Below are 15909 nucleotides of genomic sequence, written 5' to 3'. Positions count from 1 at the left end.
TGGAGATGTAAGGTGCTTGTGTCTTAGAGAATAACAGATGATCAGTTTCTGTGAAATGCAGGAGAGAATATCTGGAATATCTTACTATTGACTTTTTCTGTAGGATGGAAACAATGAGTTCTGGTTTATCTCAAAGGCCCTGTAGATGAAATTTTTTCCCCCTTGAATGGAGGCTTGTAGCATAGCAGAGCAGAAGTTTGGTTACATATGCAAAAAGCTTTCTCGCTAAAGAATTGTGTCTGGTTATTATAGCTGAATTTTCAGTTAGGGATAGGAGATATGATTTATGGAGTGAAACTTAGAGATTACTAGGATTTTCAGCTTGACACAGTTTCACAGCTTTCGAATACAATATATTCTCCTTAACAGTGTAATTTTTCATATTATTTTGGATATATTGAAACTATAGTATGTAGTTAATACCTCTTTTAACGAATTTCACAGGCAATAAGCATCTATACAACTTTTTATTGGGAAGCTTCCTTCTGTATCAGCTGGATGTTGCTGGTGTGCTGTGAAGGGAGTTGGAGACGTGGACAAGTGATGCTTATAGCACAAATGCACCTAAATAGAATCTACATTTGGGTACTCCTGGCTTTAACACCTTTTTGGTGGTACAGAGTCAAGTAATGGAGCTTCTGCAATATTCCAGTGTGTTGTGAAAGATGGGGCAAATGTGATTTCACGTGCTGTTTGGTGACACATGTTCAGTGATGGCACTTTGTGGCTTTTACTCTGTTCACTTTAAGGTAGCTCTTTGCCTTCTTGTTTTGGACATCTAATTTGTATAGCTAATGTTTTTGCTTAAATTTTCTGTATTACCAGTCTATCAAAGTGTTATTAAAAAGCCTTCATATAAGAAGTCATTCACTTTTGCCATGGGTGGTAGAAGTTGAAGACCAATATTGTTGAACACTTACTAGGCTGCTGGATGACCCTGGCAACTCATTGTCCTTCTCTTGCCTTGATTTCCCCTTCTTTACAATTTATTTAATGATACGTACCTTATCTGCTAGCCACTTTGAAAGCTTATCAGCCTGTGAAAGCATCCTAACAGCTGCATATTCTCTATGTTGCTTCCTCTGTTTCTATTGACAAACAGCTTTAAAATTCTCAAGTCAGTTGAGACACCAGCTCAGTCTTCATTTCAACAGCAGACATATGGATTAAAATTACCTGAGGGAAGGGATGGGAAAGCAGAATGGAAAAGCAGTGAGTTTTCAAACTGTGGATGTGCAAATTGTGTGCTGAATTTGCCCTTGCTAAATATTTTCTGCTCTAGACAGATTATTACTTCTGTCTTTGGCAGCAGTAACTCATTCTACACTTTTAAAATCCTGTCCTTCTTTTGTAGCTTAGCTGTGACAGCTAGACTGAAAAGAATTACTTCTATGAAGAGAAAAACCTGACTTTTAAAGTTAGGTTTTTTAAAGTTAACCATTCAGGATGGGTCATTAGGTAATGTAAGGGGGGGAAAGTGAACTCTGTATTTTTTGATGGTTTTCGTCATTATGAACTGTTGTATTTGCATTCCTCTCATTAAAGTGCTTACTGTTATCAGGAATAACTCCAAAGTTCACATTTTCATGGTTGTGCTCTGTAAACTTGATGTTTCCCTTCAGTTAGTCCAAGTCTGGACAAAAGCATTAGTTCGTAGGCAAGGAGCTCTATCAGTTTGGCAGCACCCTCTTTGTGTCAGTATTTCACTTGTAGAATGTTAGTGAAGGTAAACATTAAGCCATTTGTATGCTATTACAGTCACACTGTAGAAAAACGAGAGGCTAGAAGAACTGCCCTCAGCAAGGAAGTCTCTAAGCCATGGTGGTTGTGAATAATCAGGAAAAGTTACGACTTAATTCAGGAGAACAATGTTGTGAGCATCAGAAGAAGCCTTTCCTGTTAAATTAATTTAAATGAAATTTTCACTACTGCTTTTGAGAAGAAAATTCTGTTAAGAATTCCAGTAATTTACTCCTGTTGGCATGGCAGCAGAGTAGTTAATGAATTAAATGCAATGGTACTAATTTTGATTGATACTGTATAATTATGGTGTCAAAGGTATTTAACTTTTTAGCAGGGTGTAAATTTGCATCAGACTTCCAGACTACCCTTGAGAGAAAAAATACATAAAATGGGAAAACCTAGACACTCCCCCAACCTGAGCCATTTTACAAAAGAGTATGAGAGTTAAAAGGTTTTACTAGTTCAGCCTACTTCCATGTCAGTAGCATATATCTGAGAATCTCCTGAATGTGTTAGTGTCTGAAAAGCAAAAAGTAAATGTTCTCTCTGAATTTTGATGTCAGCAGCAGCAGAGTATCCTCTGACAGCCCTCTGTGGTCTTCTAGCTTTTTTCTTTCCTAATAGCTATAGTCTGACTGGAGGTCTTAAAGCTTGAAGGTAAAAGCCTTCCAAACTATGTTGAGCTGCTTTGTTCTCACTAGGAAGAAATAAAACTTAATTTTTTACCTAAAATGAAATTTATGGAGAATACAAGAGATCCGATTTTTCTGGCTGTGACTCTTGAAGCAAGTGTTCTTTAACTTGACAAGCCAAGCATGAAGGGATACACTTTCTTGAATTCTGTATGGGATTCATTTTTTGTTGTGTAAGATTTTAATGTATTTTTGATTTATTGGAATTACGTGTTGATTAGTATTGCGAGAGGTTTTATTAATGTCAGAAATAGTGCTTCACTGCTCACGAAGGTGAAAGTCAAGATGGCTGTGATTTCAAAGGTTGATAGTAATCTATACACCTTCCTTTATAAACAACTCCACCTTTTCTAGAATAAGGGGTCTCAATTCTTAAAACTTCTTATAGACCATTATTTTTTGCACTTGATTCTACGACACCCTATTTTTTTTTTCTTGTTTCTGTGTTGGGAACACCCCATGTGTGGAGACGCAAGGCTTGACTCCATTTTCAGAAGGCTGGTTTATTATATTATGATATATATATTATATCAAAGTACTACATTAAAACTATACTAAAAGAATAGAGAGAAAAGATTGATTAGGAGGCTTGAAAGAACAAGAATAGAATGCATAATAAAATCTTGTGACTCTCAGAGTCCGATGCAGCTGCATCTGTGATTGGCCATTAATTAGGAACAACCAACATGCACCAATCACAGCTGCACCTGTTGCATTCCACAGCAGCAGATAGTTATTGTTTACATTTGTTTCCTGAGGCCCTCAGCTCCTCAGGAAGGAAAAATCTTAACAAATGATTTTTCATTCACCCTGCTAAAAATATCATAACTACATTTCTGTTTTTTGCCATTTCATAGTCATTGGTTCAGATTCTCCTTTTTCAGGAGGTTCTCTGGCTAGTGAGTTTTATAGCTCCCATTGATACTTCATCTCTATCTGTCTTTCTGACCCAGAAGAATTTGTGCTTCACTGAGCCTCAGGAGCATTTTGTAAGTAATTTTAAGAACTTAGTTTTGACTCTGCTGAGTGTGCTACTTTTGCTTGCCATATAGTTTAGGGCAGGTCAGGCTTGGTGCTTTTGGAAATCCTGTCCTGCCTTTGTTTCTGATGTGTATGTGTAATAGGCATTAGTCCTTAACAATCATGTAGTTGAAAAGTTGTAGAAGAGTTGAGTTTACATTGTAGTAATGTTACTTATCAGTTTGTCATTCAGCGTCTTCAGTGACAGCATGTTTGGTTGGAGATGAAACTTAGGACCCTGCGAAAGCTTTGGATGCAGGTGGCTTCTCAGGGGTGCTGCTCTGTGGGCTGTTCTCTGCTGTGGCAGTGTTCTGTGGGTGCAGGAATTCAGTCATCTGCTAGGCACTGGGCTTTGAAGTCACCAGCCTGAACACTCAGGGGAATTAGGTGCTCAAGTCCTTTCTCCTTGTGACTGGTTACAAAATAGGTTGTAGGCTGATATCCAATGCCATGGGAGAAGCAGCATCTTTTCCCTGCAATGAATCATCTCATGTTTATTGAAGTCCACTGGTGAAACTTGTCCTGGCTGTCTTCATTCCTGTGGTAGTCATTGTGGTAATAATCAGCCAAAGCACATATGTCAAAAGCCTTTTGTTTTTATTCTGAAGAGAAAGACAGAGCTAATAAAAATATTTTCATATGTTTATGATGGCATGAGAACACTTCATAGAGGCTTCTTTATTTAGGAATTATAATGCTCATAGGAGATGTCTTCCGAGGGTAAACTGAGAAGGATATTTTCCACTGGTGCTTGTTTCTTGTTTCTTTTGAAAATCTGAGTTCATTAATAGGACATCCTGAAAGGCCTGCTTACTTCTCTTAGGAGATGAAGGGACTGAAGGCTATGTAGGGTAGGGAGGAAAATATTTTTTTATAAGTCTGTATGAGAAAGATATCTGAACTTCTTGTGGTTATTTTTCAGCAGTTTCAGATACTGTTAGATTCTGCTGAGATCAAATGCTAGTTACTTTTAGTGTTTTCAGACAGCATTCTCTCTCCTTAGGTTTTTGAACAAGCTTTGCCTACAATTTCAATACTTCTAATGTTATTAATTATATAAGACTTTTAAAGCTTTGTACTGCTGTTCTGCAGGTGACTTGCTGTTTTATGAGAACAGCTTTTGCAGGCTGTGGCAGAGAAATGGGGGAAGTGAAGTGTTCCGTGGGTAGGTGGCAGATTCTGAGATCAGAGGGGTGAGCCTGCAAGGATTCCTCCTCTTGCTTGTAGTACTGCATATTGATAGCTGGAACATAGCAAACAACAATTGTCAATTAACACGTTTTGGTTTGTTCAAGGGTGATGTCAGAAAATAGCCTTTTTCAGTAGAACCAAGTTCTTTCTTCCCTCCCTCCTTACATACGCCTACAGTGATGTTTTTTCAGCTCTACAAGTGTGTGTTTTCTCACTCTCTCTGCTGTGTAGGCGCCCTTCCCAATCACAATTGAGCTTCACAGGCAATCTTTTACCAAAAAAAAAAACCAAAAAAACCATCTTTACACAGCAGGTCTATAATCTAACACCAAAGGAAATGGAGAGTTCTGGGTCAGAATTGTGATGTGTCTTAGTAAATGCTTGAATTGGTAAAGAATTTCACCCTAAAAAAAAAAAAAAGAAATGGTTCTCTTGACCAGAATTGACCAGAAGGCCATTCACTATATGTGGAAATTACTGTTTTACATTCTACCCAAATGATTTACCAAAATGCCACTTGCAAATGGTAAACAAATAGACTTTAAATCTTACACTTGCTTCGTTAGGCTAAGTTATAATTAAGCTTTTCTGTCCTAGAATTAGAATGTGATTCTAATGAAAAAGACAAACTCAGTTTGTTGACAATATGAAAGTTAAAATGCAGCTCTTCTGGGAGTGTTCTCTCTGCCTTTTGTAAACTGCATTTGATGCACTGTGTTATTTTTTGTGTACTGCAACTCTTTTGCTGGTGCTTCTCATTTCACCAAGGTCTTAATTTCACACAATATTTTGTAAATAAGCCTAAACTTAACTTGCAATAAAACCCCCCCAACTGTATTTTTAATTGCTCAAAAAAGATAGCAATAATTATTTTCTTGAGTTCTGTTGATAACAGTATTTGGCATTTCTTAAAAAAATTTTGTTGATGCTAGTGTTCTTGCCACCAGGTAGGTATTCCAAGTTTATTCAACTCTGTAAAGAAATACTTTTGCGAGAGCAGCAATGGGTGGATTAAAATTTGCTTATCAACGTATCAAATTTCAGGACCAATTATTACACATAGCCCTTGTACCATGGTTTTATGTGCAGTTTGTGCTGCCATTGCAGCTGAAAGGAACTATCCTCCTCTGCTTCTCCTGTCTGATACCTTTTCTGCCTCGTGTCAGCACAGGTGCTCATGTAGCTGTGCAGTGAACTGGATTGGGGAAAACCAGGCTGGAGAAGAATCTAGGTCTTTTTCTTTAGACTCTTTACTTAGAGCTGGATTTTAATCTCTCTGATATGATTCACTGTACATCTCCTCTAACACGTGAGCTTGGTGGGAGTAGAGTAGACAAAAATTTCATTGGCAGTATGTGCTCTGCCTCCAGCTTGTGCCTCTGCGGAGTTCTTGGGACTGCAGCAGAAATCTCCATGGTTACATCTGTTTGCCCGGTCTAATTTTAGAGGACTCATATCATCTAGAGATGCAAGCCTTCTGTAGCAATAGACAGAGGTCAGATGTTAAGAGCATTTCTGAAAAAATACAGATTATAATACAGGACCTGGTAAATACCAGCTCTGAATCTTTACATTTCCTTTTACACTTGGAGACTTTTTAGGGTACTGCAGCTGGTGACTTAGATAAAACTCCTGCTCTCCCTTGTTTTTGGCATGTGTTACAGACTTTATGTTGAGCAGTGAGGGGAAAAAAGTGGGCCACAGCACTGCTAAACGTCCCCTTTCTTTCAGGCATTGCCAAATGTGTGTTTAATCTCTAAATGCCTGGCAGAATGTGTTCTGGAAGAAAATGACGATTCAGAGAAGGGGTGATAAAAGAAGGGTTGGGATTCTTGTAGTGAGAAAACTATCATACAGGCTTTCTCAGATGTGTAAGTTATGCGCAAAAATCAATAGATTCACAGTTTTATAAGCCTTCATTGTTGCTCCTGGCTTCTCACAAGCACAATTTTCAGAATACCCTTTACCTTTTGAAAAGTATTTCATTTGATTGCTTCCCATTCAAATTTTGTTCATGCCCATGATCTTTTTGCTTCTAGGTTCCACTGTGGTATGATTCATCAGAAGTAGATTGTGACGTCTGCTGGGAGTTTTTGCTGAAGCTGCATGTGTCTGCTTTCTCAGGAATTTGGATAGGTAAGAGTGCATGTTCTGCTTTCTGTACATTCTGACCTTTTGGCATACTGCTAGCTGTCACAAACTGAGGGCTGTGTTTGACTGCTGATAGTGTGTAATGTTTCATGGAGTGTGCAAGGGGTGGTCTCCAGCAGGATGCTTTATCCTGGTAGGCTGGCTGCCACAGAGTGCCAGACTCCATCCCAGGCTGTTGCTGAATGCTTCCTCTATACATCAGTGTTTTTCCAGGAGGGACATGCAAGGGAACTAGATGGCTATTCCCTCCCCCTGCTTTCTACTAGGTATGTGTAGAAGGGTTTGCAAAAGCAGGTTGGACTGTGTTCAGGCTGTGACGAATGCCTGCTTTTGTCACATTTCCTGAAACACCAGAGTTCCTGTAGGTGGTTTCTTTTAACCCACTTGTGAAACTAAACTCATATTGTAAGAAAGAAAAGGATAATTCTTCTGGATGTGCCTGATCCTTGAGAAAGACTGGCTTTTAGTCTCTCCTTTCATGAGATCTCTCCTTTCACTTAGTAATGTAGTTAATTAAAAGGTAAAATGCATGCAACAATTGTGAGATGCTGCAGTTTTGCCCATGCAGCCTTGCCATCTGCATTGTACCAGATGCACGTCCTTGACAGGTGTGTAATGACCTGGTTCAAGATGGTATGTGAAGAAAGGTTGGGAAATTGCAGTGTGTGGGTTTGGGGTGTGGAAGGACGAGAGACGGGGAGCAGTGGTGTTGGTTTTGCAAAGATGGGCGGGGTTGGATTTGTTTTCGGATGGATCAGCTTCCTGAATTAACTCAACAGGTTGTGCAAGTAGTAGTGCTGCCTGGAGGGAGGTGACCAGAATTTGCCATGGACCTGCAGGGAGAACAAAATTGGAGATCTCAATTAAGATTAGTTGAAACAGATTTGCGACAAGGCAGTAAAAACATAATCCCCTCCACTGAACATGTTTTAATCGTGTGTTTATTAACACGTAGTGAAACATACAGGTATAGGATATGCAGAGGAAGTCCAGTCTGGAAGTAACAGTGCAAAAAACATTGCAGCCAAGGAAAAAGCCTCCCTTGTAACATTGGTTCATCAGTCTGTTGGTTGTCAAAACAAACAAATAGGTTTCTTATGTGAGAGAATCTGCCCTGTAGTTGTTTCAGTTGCCTTGAAGGATGTTGTATCAAAAGCGTCAGTTTAAAACTCTCCTTCTGAAACACTGTCAGCAGAAGCTGCATCGTGTTGGCAGAGATTTAGCTTCTGATGTTTGACTTCTGGTAGTGGTAAAACCTTTCTTTCAGAGGATGTATATACTGGAAACAAATATATTTGTGCACGGATCTAGCAGAGCCCTTGGAAAAGGCTAGTTTAATTATATTGTCTTTTCCCTTGAGTAATTTTACCTTTTCATTTGGCATCATCTTTAGTGTTAATTTCTACACACAATCATTATTGGGTTTGGTTTTTTTTTTTTTTTTTTTTTTTTTTTTTTTTTTTTTTTTTTTAAATAAAGTTTGTGGTTCAAAGAGGCTCTTTAGAATCGTGATACTAGTGAACACTGTAGTGGGGCATGGACAGTGAAAAAGGGCTGTCTTGAGTTATGAAGAGAGTCTTAGTAGTTTAACTTACTGATGGAAAGTAAATTAGTAGTTTTTCTCCCTACTATGTTTGGATTCCACAGTCTAGTGTTCTTGTCACATACTTTCTGTAAAGAATGATGTGGTAAGTAAATTTCATTTTGCCAGTGGTGTTACCATGTTACACCACTGAAACATCGAAGCTAGTAAATTCCTTTTTATTATACACCACAATTTTTTGTTCAAAGTGGAAATTTTTCTCAGTGGAATTTAAAAAATTCTAAAATTCCAGCCTGTAGCAAATCTAGTAATACAAAGTTATACTTAAAACCTAATTTATTTCTTCAGTAACGGTTTTGGTTACTGGTTGTTTATGAATGCGTAGGCTCATGGTTCTGTAAACCCCGTCTTGTTTACTGAAATTCTTGAGCAGGTTTTACAGCAGGGAGTTGAACATAACCATATTAACAAGCAGCTTTTTTTAGGGAATAGTATCACGCTCCCATAAAGCTGATATTTGTTTGTTTCAAACATAGAATCTTAATTTGATTTATAAGAATATTTAGGTGCAAAACATTCAGCAGCATAAACTTAGTTTTGTTAATTCCCCACATTCTTCTGTAGATACTGGCAGACTAAAACTTGTATAATTCTTCATGAAACTTAACCTCAGACTGCTTATTTGACCTGAACTTAAAATGAAGAAGAGGACTGTGGGGAGGAAAGAGGAAGAGGCGGCAACTGTGTACAAGTGACTGACGTTGACCTTAAGTTATATATTGTTGGTTTTATCTGTACTATTCTTTTCCTGTTGACAGGTTGAAGTCCTGTGGCTTCATTTGTTCACTAGTAAAAAAGCCCTGTTGGGTGGGGTTGAGGTGGAAAAGGCTTTGCTTCAGTGATTCCTGCTTTTTCACAGGGATGTGTTTAAGAGTACATAGTGCTGTGTTCCCTGCAAAGGAAAGCAGGAGCTATTTGGGTACTGTTTCTCTGAATGGCCAGGAGGAGACTTGTACGGAATTGTGTTCCTTCCTTACATTTTGCAGGTTTAAATTTTTTTTCCACAGCGATTTCCCCAAGGTTTAGTTGGTGATTATACAAAGGATTTCTGTTATTAGGACTGTGTAGGTTTGTAGTTCAAGTTGCTTCCCTGAGGAGTCTGAAGAAATTTAGGAAGAACCCATGCAATTAGTGCTTACAGTCTTGGCCTCTTTATAAAAAAAGGAGGGTGTTCCTTAAGGAGTGCATGTTTATATTTTGAATGCATGTACTTGTGCACACATGCACCTGTGAGTCACAGAAAATGGATGTATTGGATGCATGTCCCAAGTTAGTGATTGCCTTGTACAGTGTATTTGTACTGTGGTATTGCAATGATATCTGCAGTAATTATCTTTAAATGGAAAAAAAGTAGTAGTTCCTGTGGTGAACTAATAGAAGTTGATATGTGATAGTTGGCAGATGAGTTAATGTATTTGAGAACTGGAGAATTGCAGTAAGATCCTTCAGCAAAACAGGATAATATTCTTAATAGCTAAATATGTCCATTTTCATAGGGATTGGGTGTTCATAATAAAAGTGTCACCTTCATTTCATTGTGTATGAGACTGAAAGAGTTGGATATTCAGAAGGTAAGTGTATATGAATAAATGAAGAGAGGAGAGTCTGGATCCCATTAATTCTTGGTTATCTCTAAGCTGGTGAGGGTTTTATGCTTTGACAAGTTTTTTTCTTAGTCCAGAATGATTATTTAATAGTATGGGTTGTAATGATCCATACTCTGTTCTGTTACAGGCACCTGTTGAATATGCAGGCCAAGAATGAGGCATGCTATGTCTGCAAACTTCCTGATTCCAGAATGGTTAGCATTAATCTACCTAGCCTGGATTTAAAATGATTGCAAGGATTTAACAGCATGGATTTTAGTATAGCCTGTTTCAGGCTCACTAGAAGTCTGGGTGCTTAATCACTGCAATCCTGTGCCCTGAAAATTGAGGGTTTTGTAAAATTGAGTTCTGTAGCTTGTGTAAATGTGGAGAGCTGTTGGTAGATTAAATACATACATTATTCTGTGAATTTTTCCTAGCTCTCCCCTTAAGGTGGTAGTAGTGTAACTTAGAACTAGTAAGTATGTACTTAGTACTTTGTATGATTACAAATGTATACTGATTAATAAACAAGATGTTTTCTGTTTATTAAACAGGAAAGCAGCTGATTCTGCTATATTAACATTTTATGGGACTGGCTGGTGAAGAATAAGCGATTGTTGTGTTTTGATTTTTATGCATTGTTCAGCTTGCACATTGCTGAAGTGCATTGTGCTGTGCTTCTTAAACTTGAATAGCAGCACAATTTTGCAGTTAAATATTTTCATTGTTTCAGGTGAGTAATAAGAATCAGCGATTATATAAATCTGAGACATTGAACAGACATGAAATTTGTGAGTTCCACAGGTGTGGAATCATAAGAAACCCCCCAGTAAGTTCACGTACTGAATAAAGCATCAAAACCCAGCAAGGAAAAAACCAAACTAAAACAAACCAACAAAAATAAATAGTCCCCTCCCTCCCCAAAAAAACCAAACCCCCACAACCAAAGAAGCAGCAAACAAAAACCAGTAAACCCCTGACAGAAGAAACAGCAGAGCAGCAAAATTTGGACTACTAGTGTTATTTCCCTGTTTTTTTACCTGTAGAGAGCAAAATACTTTATTAATTTATAAAATGTTTTGAGAACACATGGAGCTGCTACTACTACAACTGCGCTGACCATGACATTTGCTAAATTCATGCTTCAGAACAGATGCATCAGCTCAAAATACAGCATTTCTCTACAAAGCTTCAAAGACAATGTTTCTGGCAATTCAGAGATGAACAATTAAATAATTTCATCTACCTAAAAGTAAAAGGTGTATACTCAGTGGTAGTCCTTTTATAACTTTCCTGGATCAAATCCCTTCCTTCTCTTGCTCTCTCCCTTCTTATATGCATTTTGATTTTTTTCCTTCAGTTTTTCAGTACCTTCTTGAGCCGTACAACCAAATTTCTCTGTGCCAGACTAAGTAAAATAACTGCTTTGCTCTCTTAATTGGTGTTCTCTTCTTTAAATATTAGTGGCTTAAGATTAGCCCCAGCTCCATGTTTTGAGTTTTCTATTGGGTGCACAGATTCAAGGAAGCTGACTAGTAAATTGGAGTGATGCTCAGAGCTGTCACCTGTGAAGATCAGAATTCACACTTTCCACTTGAGATCAGAGAAGATTGGCTTGCTTTTCAGCCTAATTGTATTCACTGCTTATGCATAATGCAAACCCACAACTTAACTGTGCTCCATTTGATGAAAGATAAAGATCAGTGCTTACTAGACAGGGTGATGCTAGCTTTACAGATCCCATCAGCATCAAGCATTAGTCATGGTTTTTTATGTATAAAACATAGCATACATGTCTGTACACATCATAATGGAAATGTATAGTTTTAGCATAGAATACCACTTTGGAAGGGACCTCAAGGATTATCTGGGCCAGTCTTTCTTGGCAAAAGCACAATTCTGTAGACACGATGACCCAGCACTCTGTCCTTCCACATCTTTAAAGTGTCTGATGTTGGGAAATACACTGCATCTCTAGGGAGATTACTCCAATGGCTGATGGTTCTCAGTGTGAAAAATTTCCCGTGTCCAAATGGAATCTCCCCAGAAGCGACTTGTGCCCATTACCCTTTGTCTTTTCCATGTGACTCCTTGGAAGAAGGGAGTCTCAGTTGTCTCTGTAGCGGTAATAGTAATGCAATTAATAAGTAGTGCTTCCTAATCATCTTACTGTGTGTAGATTTTATAACATGTCGATCTCTTTAGTCTTACGCCCTGTGTATGTAGATGAATTTGTCATCAGTCACTCGTTCATTCAATCAATTCCTTGTGTAAAGACCTGGTACTAATACACAGCTCTTCAGTACCTCAAAGCTATGCTATTTATTACAATGACCTTTAATATCACTGATACATCATTTCACCAAGTCTTTTACAGCTTATAGAATTTTTTTTTTTAAACAAAGGAAGCTTTCAGTTTTCTAATTCATCAGAGTAGTTGAAAAATCAGCTTTGGCTTTATGCGTAGCATATTTACAGAAGCTTTGTGTTTGAGCTGCTGTCTCCAATGCCTGCTCATCTGCAATAGGAAATGAAAGGAGAAGAAGCAAGGTTTGTCATTAAATCTCATCAAGTTGCATTTTTGCATCTATATATGTATATTTAGAAAACATTCAACAGGAGACGTTTCTCTAAACAGGCAGGTCTAGGGTGGCGAAGACTTTTAAAGTTGGGGAATTGCTTGGATAGAATTAAATTGGGATGTGGCATGGTGGATTTTTTGGGTTTATTGCTGTCGGCATTTTGTGTGTGGGTGTGTGTGTGTGCAAACCTTCAGAGATAATGTGGGAATGGTCCCTCCTTTAGCCACATCAGTGCCCCATAGTTTGTGAGGCTCCTCTCCTTTAGCCACATCCTGTGTGGGAATGGTCCCTCCTTCAGTCACATCAATGTGCTATAGTTTGTGAGGCTCAGTGTTGGGATGTGCCAGTGGTCAAGGCTGAACCTAGAGTGTGCTGGCGTACCAGCCTTTAGTTCCTTCATTCCATCTGCACACAAAAGGAAGGCAGGAAAGCTGCTTCTTCGTCTGGTTGTTGGACCAAGCTGTTTACTTTGTCGTGCATGCTTGCGAGTGGTTGGATACTTCTGGTTGTGTAGCTGTGACTCAAGACATGTGGGAGAGGACGACATCTTCCCCCCCCCTTGTTTTGGCTTTTTTGAGTTAATCTTGTCATTATTGGTGTAGCATTGCTCTTAAAGACCTTGATTTCTTTGTGTGATAGTGATACTTTAGGGAAGTAGCCACAGTTCTTCTTGCTCCCTCTTGTTGCTGTGTCCTTGGTAATGTTTGTAAAGCCTGTAGAGGTGCAGTAAGCTTGTATGTCTGTGTGGTAGTATAGGTATAATTTTTCAGGTTATGAGGAAGCACTGAACAATCATTGTTTAATATTATAATTTACTTTGTGTTATTTCTTGTTCTATTTTCTTACTGTGCTCTCTTTTCCTTTATTTACTCTACTGCTTTTCAGCATTTATTTTCTTCAGCATATCTTTCACTTTTTATTCCTCTTTTTCTCCCTTCTGATGGTTAGGTTAGAGCTCTTTGCAGAAGTTTACTGAGGAAAAAGGTTGAAGTTGAGAACCAGAACACCGTTCCCTCCTCTGAGAAGGGAAAACTGCTGTAACCTCTCTTCTCTGAAATAAGTTGCTCTTGAGGGGAGGTTGTGTGGAAGATGAACTGCAGCTAAAGCCTGAGGACTTTCCTGGCTGGGATTAATTTAGAATCAGAAGCTTATAGCATTTTTTAAAACATTGACATGCTTAGCTGTGCGGGAGTATAAGGGGACAGACGTGTACCTTGGAGATCTTTGCTCCTTGTATCTGTTCTTGACTGTAAAAGGGAAGCAGAGGTACATTTGGTTAGACTGAAAACTTGAGAGAGAGAAGAGCAGGTAAATGCAGTGGCTATGTAATATTTTTGCTGTGGAGTTAAGTTGTGAGCCAAGTGCTCTTTCTTGGATTATTCTGCAAAGCGGTTGTCATTTTTTCATTACTGAAGGTTAATCTGGGGGTTTTAGCTTTGCTTTTATTAAAATGGCTAGGATATAGAAGGTAATGTTGAGGCTCCTGACCATCTTCAGAGACACTACAAAGATATTCCGAAGAGATGGTTAAGTACTTGGACAAGTAGGATACGTTTTCTCATAGATTGAAATTTAACTGTTGTCCTTCATCCAGAAGTCCAGTTAGCTTACTCAGGTCAAATCCAAGTTCTCTCTCCACACGTGTGTTGCATCTGGCTGAGCACAGCAGCAGATGTAAATGGAGGAAGATAGGATGGAGTTGTAGCTGTAGACTTAATGTCATCTATCTCAGGACTTTCTGAATCAGGAAATCCAGTACCTTTTGCTCTTTGTTGCCTTTCTCTTACACTTCCTCATTCTGAGAAAGCTTTTTTTTAATTGGGAAGAGCAGAATTGCATGTGGTACTGATGGCAGAAGTCTTACGTGGTGATATGATAGAGAACCAGTGTTCTTTTCAGAATAATTCCTAATGCTGTCAATGCGTGGGTGTTGGTTTTGTGTTGTTGGGGGGTTTTTGGTGGGGTGTTGGAGTATAACTTAATGATTACAAATATCTTCATAGTCTTCAATATAAAGAATTCTATAATGAATTGAGATAATTCGAAGTAGTATTTTAATTTTTTTTTTTTTCATATTTGGTTATCTCTTTGGTACAGACGCCTAACCGTGGGTGCTTCAGAGCTGTAAGGCATTGCGACATTGGGCTCCTGTAGTCATGGTTAGGGCTCAAACTTGCCTAAGCTTACTCTGGATCAATGATTCCTCTACTGACATGTCCAGAGGTGTGCCCACTGCATTTTTATTACCTATTTCTACTGTTACTTCATGTTCACCAACTAATATGGTTCTTCATTTTTTCTAGGATAGTTGCACAGTTACATATCTTGAGTCCAGAGGGGCCCCCAGAGAATAAAATAAATGGTCTCTGTGCTCTGAGGACGCTTCTGGAGTTGTTCATTTACAGAGTAAAGAGGATTGTGACTGACCTTCTTCTAATGTTTTTATATAATCAGAGTTTAAGCTGTTTTCTAATTTTGCCTATTAAATGAAAACAGAGATTTAGCTTTTCCCTTGAATGAGTAGATTCTGAAGCAAATCAATGTAGAAAACCTTTAGAGACCCTTTAGAGAGCTTTACTGTGCATGTGGGAAATTGCAAGAGTGTATTAGTACATACTTTGAAATTCTGGTATGGAATGGGTCAACAAATTATTATTATACAAAATATATTATTATACAAAATCGGAGAGTGCTACAGAAGCTGCTTGCTCTTTTGTGACCAAGGGACTAAATGTTGCTCCTTTTGTATTTTTCGTGACAGGTGTTTTTTTTTGTTTGTTTGTTTTTTTTTTTTTTTTTTTTTTTTTTTTTTTTTTTTTTTCTCCTTTGGTCCAGAATTCTATTCCGAGAGAAATAGAAGTTTTCTTGTCCTTTGGTAAGCTCTAAAGAACTGACATTTTTCTCTTCCCTTTTTTAAATAAAACCAATCCTTGAGCCTGAGTTTTGGGTTTGGTACTCCAGCTGTGAGCCTTATAGAGACTGCTGCATGTTCCGTCATCTCAACTGAAAACACAATTTACCTATAAAACAATTTTATTCTGTTAATACCTGTGTTCTAAATTGACTGGTGAGGTGTTGAAACAGTACATCTGGCTTGGCATTTGGTTGGTGCAGCTCAGGATCATCCTGATCATGGCTGATATGAATTTAAAAATACTCTTCTTTAATGCTTTTATGACTAGACAAATCAGCTGAAATAAACAGTTTCCATATTTTTCTTATTTAAGCTGTATTTGATTGCTTTTTTACAGTTTACTTTGTAGCTTACAGTACTGGTTTAGTGTAGCACAAATTCACTAGGCCTGTCATTTTCATTTAGTTTTTGAAAAATAGTGTTT

The 15909-nt window shown here is 38.2% G+C and overlaps 1 protein-coding gene across 2 annotated transcripts in view; it reads left to right on the top strand.

Annotated features, from left to right (window-relative positions):
• The window catches only part of SIPA1L1 (signal induced proliferation associated 1 like 1), a 199687-nt gene that overhangs the window by 60042 nt on the left and 123736 nt on the right, over positions 1 to 15909 (top strand). For both annotated transcript variants that reach the window (XM_041397930.1, XM_041397913.1), the window contains exon 2: positions 6686 to 6782. The gene's annotated coding sequence lies outside the window, so the exon portion shown is untranslated. The remainder of the gene's footprint in view (positions 1 to 6685; positions 6783 to 15909) is intronic.

This window comes from Onychostruthus taczanowskii, unplaced genomic scaffold (assembly GCF_017590055.1).
Source record: "Onychostruthus taczanowskii isolate IOZ18803 unplaced genomic scaffold, ASM1759005v1 scaffold1, whole genome shotgun sequence".
In the NCBI taxonomy this organism is placed as follows: domain Eukaryota; kingdom Metazoa; phylum Chordata; class Aves; order Passeriformes; family Passeridae; genus Onychostruthus; species Onychostruthus taczanowskii.
This window is presented reverse-complemented; position numbering and strand designations above follow the sequence as displayed.